This window comes from Octopus bimaculoides, chromosome 5 (genome assembly GCF_046866305.1).
Source record: "Octopus bimaculoides isolate indiv1 chromosome 5, ASM4686630v1, whole genome shotgun sequence".
Classification (NCBI taxonomy): domain Eukaryota; kingdom Metazoa; phylum Mollusca; class Cephalopoda; order Octopoda; family Octopodidae; genus Octopus; species Octopus bimaculoides.
In genome coordinates, this window is record NC_142932.1 from 36,147,225 (window position 1) to 36,164,724 (window position 17,500).

Here is a 17,500-nt window from a genome sequence, read left to right on the forward strand (position 1 = left end):
AGTCAACATTTTCTTCAGCCTTTCGGGATCGATCGATATAAGTACCAGTCATGAACTGGGTCAATATAATCGACATTTCCCGGCCCACAACAGATTAAAAGTAAGTAATAATAATAATAAAAATAATAATAATAATAATAGTAATAATAATAATAATAACAACAACAACAAGGACAACAACAACAGCAACAACAACAAGGACAACAACAACAACAACAACAACAATAATAATACTAATACTAATAATAATAATAATAATAATAATAATAATAATAATAATAATAATAATAATCAAAATGATGATAATGGTAATCAACCAGTTCATTTTAAGGCTTTCTGCTGCTAATCTAAAACTACATGAGTCTTAGAAAAAAAATAAACAAACAAACAAACAAACATCGAAGTGTAAATAGTATGGAAGCTCAGTATTGAAAACCCACGAGATAACACATTAGAAACCCGACATCATTCTCGTTGACAAATGTAACAATAGTGTGCTAATTACCGACATAATACCAAATAACTATTATGTTGTACAGAAGCAATCTGAACAGTTAAGAAATGATAGCGTCCTGCTTGTTGAATTAATTTCATTATAGCAATTAAGAAACGTGTCAATCATCCTAACTGTAATTGGCACAACAAGGCAGTTATTTAACCATTTCTGTAAGGGCATTGATAGATTACCTCAAAGTATACGCATAGCCTTGTTTCAGAAAATAGCAACGCTAGTAATTGTAAATGCTGTCAGGGCATTTTCACTCTGTATTTGTTAAACATAGGTTAACCTTAATTGTATTTTCTAATCGTGAACATTCACGTCATATTTGCAATTCCGACACGTCTGTGATTCTCTTTTAACGAATATTTTTCTTAACATGACACATTTTTGGTAACGTGAACATCATGAGAACCTTCGATGACTCCATGCATGTTCCCCAGGTCGTATTCAAAAGAGGCCAAGCTACATGACTGCATCCATGCTGGGGCAACGCCATGAAGTGGTTTAGTTGAACAAATCGACTCCAGGACGGTTTTAAAGCCTAGTACTAATGCTATCGGTATCTTTTGCCGAACCGCAAAGCTTTGGTCGACCTGTGGCTATAGTTGAAGACACTTTCCCATGGTGCTACACAGTGGAACTCAGAACGGAACCAAGTGGAAAGCAAGAAATTGATCGCTGAGCAATTTAATGCATTGATCAATGGAGAAGATGAAATCCCGGGTGGTTTGACAAAAAGACGAACAGTGTTGTGTCTGAAGGATAGATCGAAGGGAAATGCTGCTGACAATTACAGACCAGTTTCCTGCCTCCCATTAATGTGGAAGTTACTGTCAGGAGGAATTGCAGAAGAACTGTATAAGTTTGTTGATGAGAACCATTTATTACCGCCGAAACGAAAAGGCTGTAGAAGGAGATGCAGAGGTACCAAAGATCAACTATTGATAGACAAAATGGTAATGCAAGATTGTAAACGAAGAACAAATCTGAGAATGGCCAGGATTGATTATCGCAAAGCTTATGATATGATTCCACATTCATGGATCATAGAATGCTTAGATCTGTTTGGAATTGCCAGGAATGTAACGTGTTTCCTGAAGAGAAGTATGGTAGGATATAAAATTGAACTGATATCTTACGGTAAAGCTTGGTCACCCTGGATATCAGAAAAGGGATTTTCCAGGCTGATAGCTTATCTCCGTTACTTTCCGTTCTCTGCATGCTACACCTAACCTTGGCACTTAGAAAAATGATTTCCTTGTCTATAATTGTCATGTTCGATTAATTATTTCCTAACTTCTTGTCCGTTTGAATAGGAAGCCCCACAAAATCTTACATTTCTCCGACACAGGGAAGATGGTAGATGTTGACATCAGGAAAGATGGTAGAGCTCACATCACCGCCGAGAGAAGGTGCCTACTGCAGCGTTCCTCACTGTCCACCTCTAAATTATTGCTATTATTATTATTTTATTGTCTTTGCACAGCTTCGTTCGCTGGAGATGTACTATGGTGCCGTCTTTCACTACCACTGAACTAAGGTAACACCCCCATCTTTTTCGAGCACCGTCCGGAGTATTCGGGCGGTTCCAAGCAATGCTGTTTTCTGCAAGTGCTCCACCGTTATCGTACCCCCTACTTGTTCCATGTACTTCTCAAGATCTTTACTCACTGTTCCCAGGGTTCCGACAATTATTGGTACTACTACTACCACCATTTTCATCGACCACAACTGCTTAACTTCCCAAGTTAACCTGTCATATCTATCGACTTTTCTTTCTTCTTATCGCATACCGTGTTGTCAGCTGGGCATGCTATATCTATGATCCAGTATAATCTGATTTCTTTCTCAATTAAGACTATGTCTGGTTTCCTATTCTCTGTCTCATGGTCGCACTGAATCATAAAATCCTATAGGCTCTTTGCATTATCATTTTCGATGATGTCTTCGGGTTTATGTTCGTACCACATTTTGCTCTGTCAAGTCCATACTTGTTTTAAAGTGTCCAATGGACAAACCTTGCTATATTGTCATGACATCTTTTATATTCCTTCTGGGCTAGTGACGCACATTGCCTGGTAATATGCCATACGGTTTCACCATTTTGTCCACAAATTCTGCACTTATCACTTTCTGAAATGTCTATTCTGTGTTTGATGTAATTCATTCTTAGTGCTTGCTCTTAGGCATCACAGATTAGAGCCTCCTTTTCCGGTTTTAAATCAGTTTTAGTCATCCATAGCCATCATTTTTCTCTGTCTGTCTTTAACATCCCTATGAAATTGTCCATGCATTCTTTTCTTTATTCACCTATTTTCAGTTTCATTCATTCTCAGGTGATTGTACAGTACTTTATTTTTGCAATCTTTTATCCTACACAAGCCTGACATTATTTTTTCCAATAATAGTAGGTCTGTAGCATTTTTTTTACATACTATGCTGTGTTGTTTTCTTCTGCTCTAATGCTGTCTCCGCATCAAATCAGTCCTTTTCCCCCGTTTTTTACTTGGTACATACAGTCTGTGTCAATTTTTGGTTGGAGTATCCCATATCTAGTCAGCAACTTCCTTTATTATTATTATTATGATTATTATGATTATTATTATGATTATTATTATTATTATTATTATTACTATTATTATTATTATTATTAGTATTATTATTATTATTATTATCTTTTTTATCACCGCCATCATTATTATTACTTTTTGCGAGCGGGTGCAATGAAGTAAACCTGTTTACTTGGGTCAGTCAGTATTCTGTAGACATTACAAAACTTTTACCAAAGGAATTGATATAACATTCAGATTACAATGTGTGATTAAGGCGACTTTGATGAAAGGAAAATTAATTAAAATGACTAATAACAATCTAGATATAGAAACAGAGACGTACAAATAGTTAGGAATCAATGAATGTGACAGAGTACAACAGACACAAATCAAAAGAAAAGATTATGGCGGACTATTACAGACGTATTAGATTAATTCTTTAAGCCAAGATAAATGCAAAAAATAAAAGAATCAATAATGTAGATGACCTAAGAGTAGTCAATTATTGTAATAATATTTTCAACTGGACACTAAATTTACAAGCAAGGTTAGACATAAAGACAAGTAAAAGAGTCACAGTATTTCGAATACATCACTCAAATTTGACATCGAGACGTTATATTTGTCATTAGTACAGAAAAACAGGGTCGTTTGCGTTGAGAAAATTTTTGTAAATTTTCTTCTCTTTTAGACTAGAAACTATTTAGTGAATAAGAATAGACAATTTCGTTTCTCTTTTTGTATTTGGCTCGCAAGATTCTTGATATCATCTTGCGTGTTGAAGCATTTTTTGATGTATATTAGATGGGTTGTTATGCCAATAATAAACACACGAACTGTTTCCATTTCACTTCTTCATCATCATACTCCGTCTGCAAATTACGAATATTATAATTATCATATATCTCTGAGCTTCTTGAAACAGCTGTCGAATTAAGAAATTACGCATTTTTTATTATTCTGTATTTTTATATTCTATGTAAACGTGTATATATATATATATATATATATATATATATATATATATATATATATATTTGTGTGTGTGTGTGTGTGCGTGTGCAATTTAATTGAGCTTATCTACATTTCTACACCCTCCCTCCTCCCTCTTTCACTCTCTATTTATGTAAACATGTAAAAGCTCCCCTGAATGCACATAAGAAAATATTGAGGAAAATTAACAATGAGCATGTAATATTTATACCTATTCACATATATTTATTTCAATTACATTTACTTACGTATTCGTATCTGCCTATGCTTTATAAGAATAAAATTCCGTAAGTATGTACAGAGTACATGATGTGTATGTCACAAAATGTTTGCCTACTTAAATGAATATTTTATGGCTTGAAATACTGAAAACTGAGAAAATCTAGAAATAAATGTAATTATCTAAATACACATAACAATGTCAATGAAATATAATAAATGTATAGACGTGTGGATGCAAGTCATTATTTAATAAATGCATACGAAATAATATAAATATTCATTACAAACGAATAATTGAGACGCAAATTTATTTTATATTTGTGCAGACATACCTGATATTTTTGTCTAGTCTTTTACGTTTTTATGTAGATCACCCATACATTTTTTAATATATTAAGGTATGTTTTTTTTTTCACAGAAAACAGAGTAAATGGGCGCAAAGGTATGAATGTATGTGATTATTAGATTTGAGAATTATTGCTGCTTACAAAATTCTTAAATTTTCGACGCATGAAAGAAAAATTTGAATTCATCGTGTGTATAACTATATATATATATATATATATATATTTGTGAAATAATATATGTATAGCTATTTGAAAGCATGCTATCTTTTATTCATGCTATAAAAACTAATATTCATTTTATATTCTTTTATCTTCATAAGCTTATCTTTAAAAACATCTCTTCTTAAGAATATGTATCAGCTTAAATATTTCTTAAAATCTGAAATATGCAGTAACACTAAAAAATTCTACGACTAGTAAAGTATTAAAATTTACATTGGCAAGTTTTTTATAAAGTGATATCACTTTATTTAACACAATAGATTAAAATTTTAAAACGAAAATAAAATTAGAATGCATTATGTACTAGGCTGAGAATTTCATGTGTAAAAGCGTGAGACAAATTATTGTACACTCATAATATTCTTCGGATCCTATCGTGCAGAGTTAGACGCACATTTGTAACCGTGCATATGTGTGCATAACTCCGCACATTATATGTTATGATATTAACATATATTGCATAGACTTCATTGTTATCGTGTTCACATTCAACAAGGGTTTAATTCAATGCAACTCCCCTAAAAAATTAATAGCCAATTGAATTAACACACACACACACACGCACACACACACACACACACACACACACACATTTGCTTAATGCAAATGCCATGAACACTAAAAGAAAAGACTATGGGAGGGACAAACTTTAATGAAGAGACATTCTCTTCGCATTAACAGATTAAGGCGATACCATATCAGCTTAATCTTCTGCTGGGAATGCAATGTCTCATTGCGTGTCGAACGCTAGTCCTTCATCATAAGGACGAATAAAAACAAGGTGGTGTGAGAAAGAGAGACCAGATGCACGGCATGGAGTGACGTTGGGATGTGGTTCTAGGAGAGAGTAAAGAAGACGGAAGAAGCTACGTATGTTCAAATATAAGAGTGTATCTGCGTCTGGAATGTATATATAAGAGGAATCATGCACATGGTGTTTTGAGTGTAGATGTGTGCAAGTATAAAAATATAATGGTGTTGGCTTCTGGAGTTGTGAGGTGTATAACCACTAGGGTGTGTGTGTAATATCTAAGTGTGCGGGAAGGAAGTGTGGATGAGTGGAGGTAGTACCAGTTGTGAGTGTGAAGCGAAAGGAAAAGCAAGAAGAATGTGGAGTGTGTGACGGAAGTGGCAGAGAGCATCAATGTAGAACGTTTTAAACGGAACAAGGTACGAATTGAAATAAGCGAAAGAAGAGTAATAGAAAGATTAATCATCAAATATTAGTAAAACAAGAACAAAATGGAAGAGAAAGAGAGAGAAATAGGGAGGAGGAACAAGTGTTGTGAGATAACAAAAGCTATTTGAAGTGTACACGATGCTGGTCAGAGGGGTTCGATGTAGTGTCGAAAGGATGGAAAGAATATAATAAAAATATTTTCAGGTGTGGTATTTGGAAGGGCAAGAGAAATGCGCGTATGATAGATGTGTGTACAAGCGCGAGAATGTGAGACGTTTTTATACGAAGGAAAAAGAGAGAAAAGGGTTTAGCTCTGGAAAGAAGAGAAAAGAAACTAATAAGATCAGAAACGCTAGAAAGTCAATCCGAGTTCACGATGATTCCTGCTGGGTAAAAAAACAGGGGAGAGCACTCAACTTTTCCATGTATGAATGGGGAATTACAACGGAGCTAAGATTGCTGATCACGCCGAGTTATTTATCTGGATTATCTAAAGAAAACTCGTCGTCACCATCATCGACATATTCGTCGCCATCATTGCTTTTGTCGTCAACGTTACCAGTTTTCAGTCACATGTATATATTTTTCTCTCAACACAAGTAATATACTTGTGGAGGTGTGTTAGCAAAAACGGCTTGTTTATACATTCTTGTATATCTTTGCTGAAAATAATAATAATAATAATCATCTGTTTAATGTATTTCGATTTGTGTGTTTCAGTCTGGGTGTGTGTATACTTATGGACAAAAGAGAGTCTCTGTGCGCGCCTGCGATAGTGGTTGTCTGTGTGCATGTAATCGCGTGCTTTTGTGTGCAGTTGCGCCTTGCTGTGTGTATGTTATATCTATAATTTTAAGAGAGTGCTTTCAAATATGCTTCTGATTTTATGGCCTTGTTTATGTTATATTTAAGAATGTTTATTTGAGTGTATATGTGTGTGAGTATGTGTGTAGCTATGTATGTTTAATTACATGTTAGTGTATGTATCTGTTCGTTCGATCACTAGAACAAAAAGTAAATAAACATAAAGTTACACGCTCTCCCCATTAACGAAATATTCATTGCTCGGATTTTATCTTCGCCATTTATTATATATTTGTCAGCATTTCTGCTTGTTTGCGTAGATTTTACTGTTTCTTCTCACTGGAAATTTGATGTTTCTATTGGCTAAAATAAAATTATAGTCAACAGTAAAGAAGTCATAAGTTTGTGAAGGAAGCAATCAAAGATAGCTTAACATTTATTGATTTTCAGGTCAAACATTAATTAAGAATTTAGATTACATAATGCAGGGATACGTTTGTCAATGCTATTGCATAGTAATATTGCGGTGAATCACCCAATCTTTGTTCAGGTTAAGATAGCAAGTTAAGCTATCGGACGATATGAAATAATGATAATGCAACACTATCAATTTAGGAGAAGATGGTCAGTTATTTAATCACTCCAATGCAGTCTGAACTTACCGAAGCTATCCCAAAGCGCACAGTAAGATTGTGTTATTTTAAATTAAATAATGATTTCTCATTTTCCTTTCAGTTTTACTTCCAACTTTGCATGTCTCTAAGGTTAGCATTTAACAATACAGCTTCTTCACTTTCACTTGATAACATAACATTTTAGCAGCTAGAAAATTGCCTATCTCTGTAAGAACCATAATTTTCCATCTGGTCTCACACTGTCTTCCTAAAATGATTATCACGTTGAGTTCCACCAAGTTCTTGTTAATTCTTATTATACAACAAAAAGAAATAAGAAATAAAGTCTAATATTTTTTCTTGTATTTCGTTATTGAATTTCCTCGAGGAAAGTAGCAAAGTTTGTCTGTAGTTAGTGGAGTAACATAAAGATTTAACCTGCAACTAGCTAGCTAGTACACTAGACAGTTGAAGAAGTAAATAATGTTTGGGGTTTGGTACAGTATTGAGGATGTGACACGTTTATCCTACTTAATGGGATGGTGAACGACGATGTTTATCTTTTTATTTCTTTATTGGTCATGGGGAGGGGCGATAAACACAGAGGGGGCAAACAAGGACAGACAAAAAGATTAAGTCGATTATATCAGCCTCAGTACGTAACTGGTACTTATTTAATCGACCCCGAAAGGAGGAAAAGCAAAGTCGACCTCGGCATACTTTGAACTCAGGACATAGCGGCAGCCGAAATACCGCTAAGCATTTCGCCCGGCCTGCTAACGTTTCTACCAGCTCGCGACCTTTTAAAACAAAAATATTCTCTTCTACTCTAGGCACAAGGCCCGAAATTTGGGGAGAGGAGGCCAGTCGATTGATGGACCCCAGTATGCAACTGATACTTAATTTCTCGAGCCCGAAAGGATGAAAGGCAAAGTCGACCCCAGTGACATTTGAACTCAGAAAGTAAAGACAGACGAAATACCTATTTCTTTACTGCCCACAAGGGGCTACACACAGAGGGGACAAAACAGGACAGACAAACGGGTTAAGTCGATTATATCGACCCCAGTGCGTAACTGGTACTTAATTTATCGACCCCGAAAGGATGAAAGGCAAAGTCGACCTCGGCGGAATTTGAACTCAGAACGCAGTGGCAGACGAAATACCGCTAAGCATTTCGCCCGGCGTGTTAACGATTCTGCCAGCTCGCCGCCTTTTGAAACAAAAGTATTCTTTTCTACTCTAGGCACAAGGTCCGGAATTTTAGAGTACGGCCAAGCTGGGGCACCAGTTGAGGAATTTTTTTGCCGAATAAATCCACCCCAGTATTTTATTTTAAGGCTGGTATTTATTTTATCGCTGACTTTTGCCGAACCGTTATTTTAAGGGGACATAAACACTCCAACACCGGTTGACAAGCGATGGTGGGAGTTAAAAATTGGCATAAACACACGCACACACAGAGACATACACAGACATAGACGCAAACACGTACACGGACACACACACACAGAGGCATACAGACCTGCACACACACACACACACTATGAGTTTCTTTCAATTTCCGTCTACCAAATTAAATGCAAGGCTTTGGTCTGCCCGAAGCTATAGTAGAAGGTGCCTCGCTGTGTGATTGAACCCGAAACCATTGTAGTTGGGAAACAAACTATTTATACCTCATCCATGCATGCGCGAACGATGAGTGTGAAAGGTTCTTCTTCCTTGTTGGTCGTGTTTAACGAGCCGGAGAGTCCTTTGTCCCCTTGGTATTGAACCCTCGAACCGATGGTCTTTGATTGAGCAACGTTTGCAGTTTGTTGATTTTTATCGTCGAAAGACAATTATCTCTTATCTTTTTATCTTTTCTTGTTTCAGTTATTAAGGTGCGGCCATGCTGGGGCACACCCTTCAGGAATTATTTCACACGAATGAATCGACCGCAGTGCTTATTTTATATAAGCCTGGTACTTATTCTATCAGTCTCTTTGGACGAACCACTAAGGCACAGGGGCATAAACACACCAACATCGGTTGTCAAGCTGTGGTGGGGACAAACACAGAGACAAAGACACACACACACTCTCCCAAATACACACACACACGACAAGCTTCTTTCAGTTTCCGTCTGCCAACTCCAGTAACCACAAGGCTTTGGTTGAACCTAGGCTACAGTAGAAGGCACTTGCCCAGGGTATTCCACACAGTGGGACTGAACCGAGAAGCATGGTTAAAGATATTTCAAGAGACTTAAGTCTTAATAAAAACAGGGATTTGTTCATAATACAAGTGGTTTGCAAAGCTTGGTATTTCGATTTTGGAATTCTAGTGACTAACAACCCGAATATTCTCTGTCAAACGAGAAAAATATTTCTAACTTCTTGGAAATATCAATATTTTGTGCTCTGAGATATAACAAATAATTGTTCTAACCTCTGCTTGTTTATTTGAAAAGAATAAAAATCGGTTGGCCTCGATAACCGTTAAGCTATGTTAGACAGACATCCTAAGATGTAACTTTCACCTCTTTGTCACTCTGTAAGACATGATAGCGGTAACTGCCACGCCTCCAGAACAATTGAAGATGGTGTTAGTTTATGGATTGAGATGAGAATGTAACAAGAGGAGGATTAGTAAGACGATACCACATTGGCTAGGATAGTGTGTATGTAAGAAGGTTCCAGATATAAGTGTTTACGTGGATTCAAAAAATATCAGAAGACGATTTATTTTTATGCGAATGAGCATCACAATTTATTCCATCGTCATACATAAATAGGCACATCAGAGGTAAGAGTGCAAGGCACGAGGGTGCTGAATTAAGGCCGATCAGAAAACAGCACTCATACAGCTATGGGACTGCTACCTCGCTTCCCAACTAAATTACACTACGGATTGCATTCGTAGATCCCTAAATATCTTGCAGCTATTTATGTACCGAATCTAACTACCTTGATGTTTATTAAGAAATTAACTCGTCTCGCCACACGAACATGAAATGAACATTGTGCTGAATCCTTTCTTGTAGGTCATTCGACTGCGTAGAATCCCCTTCATTGACTCGTGCATGTCTAATATGTAGTAGTAGTAGTAGTAGTAGTAGGAGGAGGAGGAGGAGGAGTTGTTGTTGTAGCACTAATATCCGGAGTAGAAGTAGCAGCAACGGCATTAGTATTAATTTAGTCGAAGGTCAGACACGCTGGATTATATATGTTCCGGACGTGAACATACCGTCTATTGGTCACTTAGGAACACATGGTGAAAAGTATTCTGTGTTCTACAAGCGAATAGGGCGACAAGTAGAGATATTCAGCAGCTGTTTTTAGGATTAAAGGTGAGCACGTAACCACTCTGTCTTTCGATCCTTCGACTCAGTTTTAATTGCGAAGATCCAGGGTCAGAATTCCCCTCCCCGCACCATTCAACTCCATATCCATATCTTCTTGCTTGCATTGCTTATTTATAACTGCATTACCGAACCTGTCCTTAATTTCCAATAAGGTAGGGTGCAAACATTGGGCTAAATAAACTTTTTATTGAAAAAAAAACAAAAAAAAAAACAAAACAATCAGAGAAGGTTTAATAAAAGTGTAGCAAAGTAAACGACGGTGCTCCAGTATGGTCGCAGCCACTGCGATGATACTAACATGAAGAAAGTTGCCTCTGGAAACCGAACGTAGATCTTCCGTAAACATTACAAATTTTCTACCATTGAACCTAGGTAATCCTTCAAATTTCGTTATTCATTTTAGAGACATTGTACTTACCAATGAGAACTGCATGTTATTTACACAATATTTCAGTTGCTATTGCTTATATCTTTATATTCTTCGAGTTCCAACCTTATAAAAAAAAGCCAAATTATTTCACGTCTCTCGAAGTTTATAAATTCTTATGACGTAAAAATCATGCTATTCTCGCTGGTAAGAACAAAGCTTCAAGAGTGGATGAGGTAAATTTGAAGGGTTGATTTGGTTCAATGGTAGAAAGTCTATCATCTGTATAGACAGATGTGGCTTTAAGTCCCACGAATGACCTTCGACATTCTTTTTCAATCCAAAAGTCATTTTTGATCTAATATTTAGACTCTGTACGGCGGTGAGCTGGCAAAAACGTTAGCACGCCTGGCGAAATACTTAGCGGTATTTCATCTGACTACGTTTTGAGTTCAAATTCTGCCAAAATCAGCTTTGCCTTTCATCCTTTCGGGGTCGATAGATTAAGCAGCACTTGCGTATAGGGGTCGATCTAATCGACTGGCGCACCCTCCCCACAAATTTCAGGCCTTCTGCTTACAGTAGAAAAGAATATTTACATCCCGTTAAGTGGGCGAGCTGGCTGAATAGTTAGCACGCGGGGAGAAATGCTTGGCAGTATTTCTTATGTCTTTATGTTCTGAGTTCAAATGTCACTGGGGGCGAGTTTGTGTTTTATTCTTTCGGGATCGATAAATTAAGTGCCGGTGAAACACTGGGGTCGATGTAATCGACTTACCCCCTCCCCTAAAATTTCAGGCCTTGTGCTTATACTAGAAAAGAATATTTACACCGTGTTGTTTTTAGCTTTATGTACCTCGAGTCCCACCTTGAAAATGAATTAGCCATTTTATCTCTTTCAAAGTTTCTAGACAGTTTCGACCAGCCAAATATTATACAAAAAAAAAAAAAAATAGCTAAGATGCTACGAAGTCGGATCGAACCTCAAACCAAGTCCTTTGGACACAAACTTCTTAAATACACAGCCATGTCGGTTAAATACATAAATCTCTTAATTCACCAAACTCGTCTCACTTTCTCCCCGCCTCTCGCTTTATAAATATCTGCAAATGTATGTGTATAGTGCATATGTATATATGTATATATATATATGTGTGTGTGTGTGTGTGTGTGTGTGTGTGTGTATATATATATATATATATATATATATATATATATATATATATATATATATACATTTATATATATATATGTTTATGTATATACATTTATATATATATATATATATATATATATATATATATATATATATATATATGTATGTATGTATATATATATGTATGTATGTATGTATGTATGTATATATATATATTTATATATATATATATATATATATATATATATATATATATAGTGTGTGTGTGTTTGTGTACGTATAGTATGGAATATGTTTTGTAGTGGCTATGATAGGATAGACAGGTCATTATTTTTATAACACCACGATATTAGTTTTAGAGAAAATGCAATACGTTTAATAACACGGCCCAGCGAATCCCATAAAACTGAAGCATCATCTCGATCAAACAGTTTCGTTCCTATATTTAATTGACGACACAGATTAAGAGAAAAACCAAGAGAAACGAACATAGAGACTCTCACATAGAGAGAACCACAGAGACACATACGTAAACTGGCGCAATAAAAAGGGACACAGCCAGGCACGCCAGCAAATATGCGCACAAACACGTGTACAGTATCTGAGTCTGTCACCTTGTCTTCTGCGTGCCCAGGGAATCACGTGTAAAAATGTCCTGGTCGTCGTGGCACTCCGTCGGTTACGACGACGAGGGTTCCAGTTGATCCGATCAACGGAACAACCTGCTTGTCAAATTAGCGTGCAACTGGCTGAGCACTCCACAGTCACGTGTACCCTTAACGTAGTTCTCGGGGAAGATTCACCGTTACACAGAGTGTGATAATACTGGCCCTTTGAAATACGGGTATAACAGAAACAGGCAGAAAAAGTGAGAGAAAATTGTGGTGAAAGAGTACAGCAGGGTTCGCTACCATACCTTGCCGGAGCCTGGTGCAGCTTTAGGTGTTTTTGCTCAATAAATACTCACAAGTATTGGTCATATATGGGTTTTGATACTGGGCCAGTATTTTGAAGACAAGGGTTAAGACAACGGCATCGACCCAATTGCTCAACCGGTACATATTTTATCGACCCAGAAAGTGTTGAAGGCAAACTTGCCATCGGCGAAATTTGAACTTAAAACGTAGAGTAGAAAGAAATGATGCAGCTAAGTAATTTGTCCGACGCGCAACCAATTCTGTCAGCTCGTACCCCCCCCCCCCAACACACACACATACGCACATACGCACACACATGTATATATATATGTATGCATGTCCATGTGTGTGTGTATATATATATATATGCATGTATATATATATTTATATATATATATATATATATATATATATATATATATATATATATATATATATATATATATGTATATACATACACATATAACACTGTATTCAAGACGTCATTGAGAAGTTTGACAGGAGAACGTGGTAATTAGAGAAGAGGAAAGGAGTAGGCAGAGAAACAAGGGAGAAAGGTAGAAGTGAAGGGAGAGGAGTAGGTGGAGTAAGTGAGCGTTGACGGTAGCGAAGCAGAAGAGAGAATAGTTTCCGGAAATAAAGAGATTTTGTGGAGGACATTATTGAGGGTGATACGCGAGTAATATGTGATTAGTGGAAATAATCAAAGGGTAAAAATAAGTAATAATGTTAAAATGTTAATAACAATCACAATAATAATAACAACAACAACAACAATAATAATAATAATAATAATAATAATAATAATAATAATAATAATAATAATAATAGAGGCTATCATGGCTTTTGATCTTAACTGGTTGAAATCGTTATCATGTGCATGTTTTATCTTGGTATAAAAGATGGTCTACAGAAACTAATCTGTTCAAAACCACAGATTTGTTTGCCAGTTGCTTAACCAGTTAAGTATGTCACCTTAGTGGCTGACGATATGTGCATCCCTGATCACAAGCAGAAGTAGTGAGGGAGCATCATAGCCATGTGTTGAGAGGGATTCTCAGGGATTTGAATAATTCACCTCTAGAAACATGGGTGCTTCATTCAACATCCTCAGATAAAACATTATTTAGGGACCATTGGAGTGGATTGGGCTACTCAAGCTAAAGAAAATTCTAAGTGGAGCCCAACTACAAGGTCATGTGCTGTTTATTTCGATGTGAGATTACCATGTCGTGCACATATGGTTGTGATGCATGTGACTGGTTTACCCTTATCAAAGTAGCAGTGATGATAGGTTTATTCGTGTGTGTGTGTTTGTGTGTGTGTGTATTTGTGTGTGTGTGTTCTTGAATGGCTTACAAGCATCTCCTCAATTGTTTTTGTTAATACCATTATGTTGAAGACAGAATCATAAAAATTGTGTGTGCAAATTTTTGTTTTCATCTTCGTACATAGCAGGCTGAGGTTGAAAACACTTACTGGCGATCAGAGGGGGGAGAAGAAGAGGACAATTCACGCGATCCGATTTTTTCCCTAAAGAAAATGAATATTCTTCCCAAACACACGGCTCCGGGTAGAGTCTCACTGCATGGCACCTTGGGCAAACACTGGAGTTTAAAGGACATGTACACCTATTACACTATTTTATTTTATTTTTGCTCGGGTCAAACACTAGAGTTTCAAGGTCATGGTCTGAGGATGTGAGCTTCCCGAGTCCTCTCCCCCACTCCCCGTTCGTGAGCGCACATCTTTTTTTTCCATATTCATTTAGAGCAAGTTGTTTTACACCTATTACACTATCTTTTCTTTTTTTTGCTCGGGTCAAACCCTTTTGTTTGACCGTTTCACCCCACCAGCATCGCTTGACAACCGATGCTGGCGTGTTTACGTCCCCGTAACTTAGCCGTTCGGTAAAAGAAACCCATAAAATAAGTCCTGGGCTCGATTTGCTCGACCGAACGGCGTGCTCCAGCATGGCCGCAGTCAAATGAGTGAAATAAGTAAACGAAGACAAGAATAAAAAGATGCATATACATAAGTTCACACATATATATACACACGCACACACACACACACACACACACACACACACACGCATATATATATATACATATATACATATATATTCATACATATATGTCTGTATCAATATGTATAAAGGTATCGATAAATGGCGTTTAAATACCCATAAAATAAAGCTTATTCACACACAGTCTATACTCTTGCACATTTCAGATATCGTCTGTGAGTTGCTGGTTATATCGAACAGACAGTCAGACAGAAAGAAAACATTTTTATAGCAGACAGACGTTTGTTTCACAATATATGTTAGATAAAATAAGTCTTTTAACTACAGAAGCAAAGCAACGCTGCAGGATTTCCAATCGCTTATATTATTTATCCGCTTCAAATTTGAATGCAGCAGTAAATAGCTCCATTTGAATTGCACAGTCTTGCATGAAACACAGAATATCGCAAATTGTATTGCATTTATATCATTGCATTCAATGTTTATGTCTCAATGCACAACACTTTCTCTTTAGATTTGTTTTGCTATATCATATTACTATAAGACATATAAATATATGCATATATATATATATATATATATATATATATATATATATATATATATATATATATATGCATATATATATATATATATATATATATATATATATATATATATATATATATATATATATATATATATATACATATATATAAATATGTATGCATATACATATGTATATATATACATAGATATATATGTATATATGCATACATGTATATATATATATATATATATATATATATATATATATATATATATATATATATATGCATTTTATGTATATTTTAAATGCATATATGACTATGCATTTTTAAAAGCAATTTCTACGGAACCCACGTAAATCTATGCATATACGCACTGCACTTAAACACGGTATTCTTATCATCTTCATATTTTCTTGAATGCAGAGTAAGTTTTGTGAACTGAGTTGAAAAGTAGGCGGGTTGTCACATTGTGGAAGGCAGTAGAAATTTCAAAGAGCATGTCGGAAATGCACACCCACTCACATCATATTATAGACACATGTGCACCCAGCCACACTCATTGTATATATAGACAAGTATGTGAATACATCTGCACATATATGTTAGCATATGTAAAAATATCTATTAGATGTTTTACGCATATGTTTTTGCATGTATATATATATATATATATATATATATATATAGGAGCACACACACACATTTATAGATAGATGGATTGATATACATTCGTCATCTATATTTATAAGTATGTATATATGTGCGTATGCATGTATGCCTGTATGCAGGTATGTACTATGTATCTCTCTCTCTATCCCCCCTCTCTCTCTCTCTCTATCTCTATCTATATATCTATGTACTATGTATCTCTCTCTCTCTCTCTCTATCTATCTATCTATCTATCCATTTATCTATCTATCTATGTGTATATATATATATATATCATACCCAACCTTCAAAGAATATGACAAACATAAACAGTTCAATATAACCCCGATCGTTTTTTCTTTTTTCATGTATACGATAGTATACATAAACTGTTTCAATACTTCTAGTTTCATCTAAGTTCAGAAAATATATAAACATGGAAAATACGCAGCATGTTTATATAAGCTAGATTTAAAAATATAAACGAAACCATAAGAGCAATATCACCCATTTAAGGAAATAAAAATAGAAAATATACCGCATAAAAGAAACTTCTGAAATTTTAGAGAAAAATCAATATTTCTAATGACAGTTAAGATAGTTAGGATATTTGTTATCTGTATTTTTAAGATAAAGGAAGAAATCATCTGTTTCAACTACTTTTGATTGGCAGAATAAGAGAGGATAAAACGAGAATGTTTTAGAAAAGAAAAATAACAATAATTCGTAATATGGTAGTAGATATCGTGGACTAGTTTACCTATATCATATATTCATAATTTCATATGATAAAAAAAAGAGAATAAATTCAGTAGACGACGTTGTTTATTTGGTATCAACACAAGGATACCACAAAAGGTTATACATTGACTTCACAAACACAAAATATAAGAACAGAATCTTGTTTTAAAGTTATTCACGGCGTTGTCTCTTGGAGTGGAGTTTGTTTACAAGGTATTTATATACAATGTTCTTAGCTAGACAATTGCAATCTAAGCGATACACACGGTTGATTGTGTATACAATTACTGGTATTGCTACCTCTTCTTTGGCTTATCTTACATACGCTGC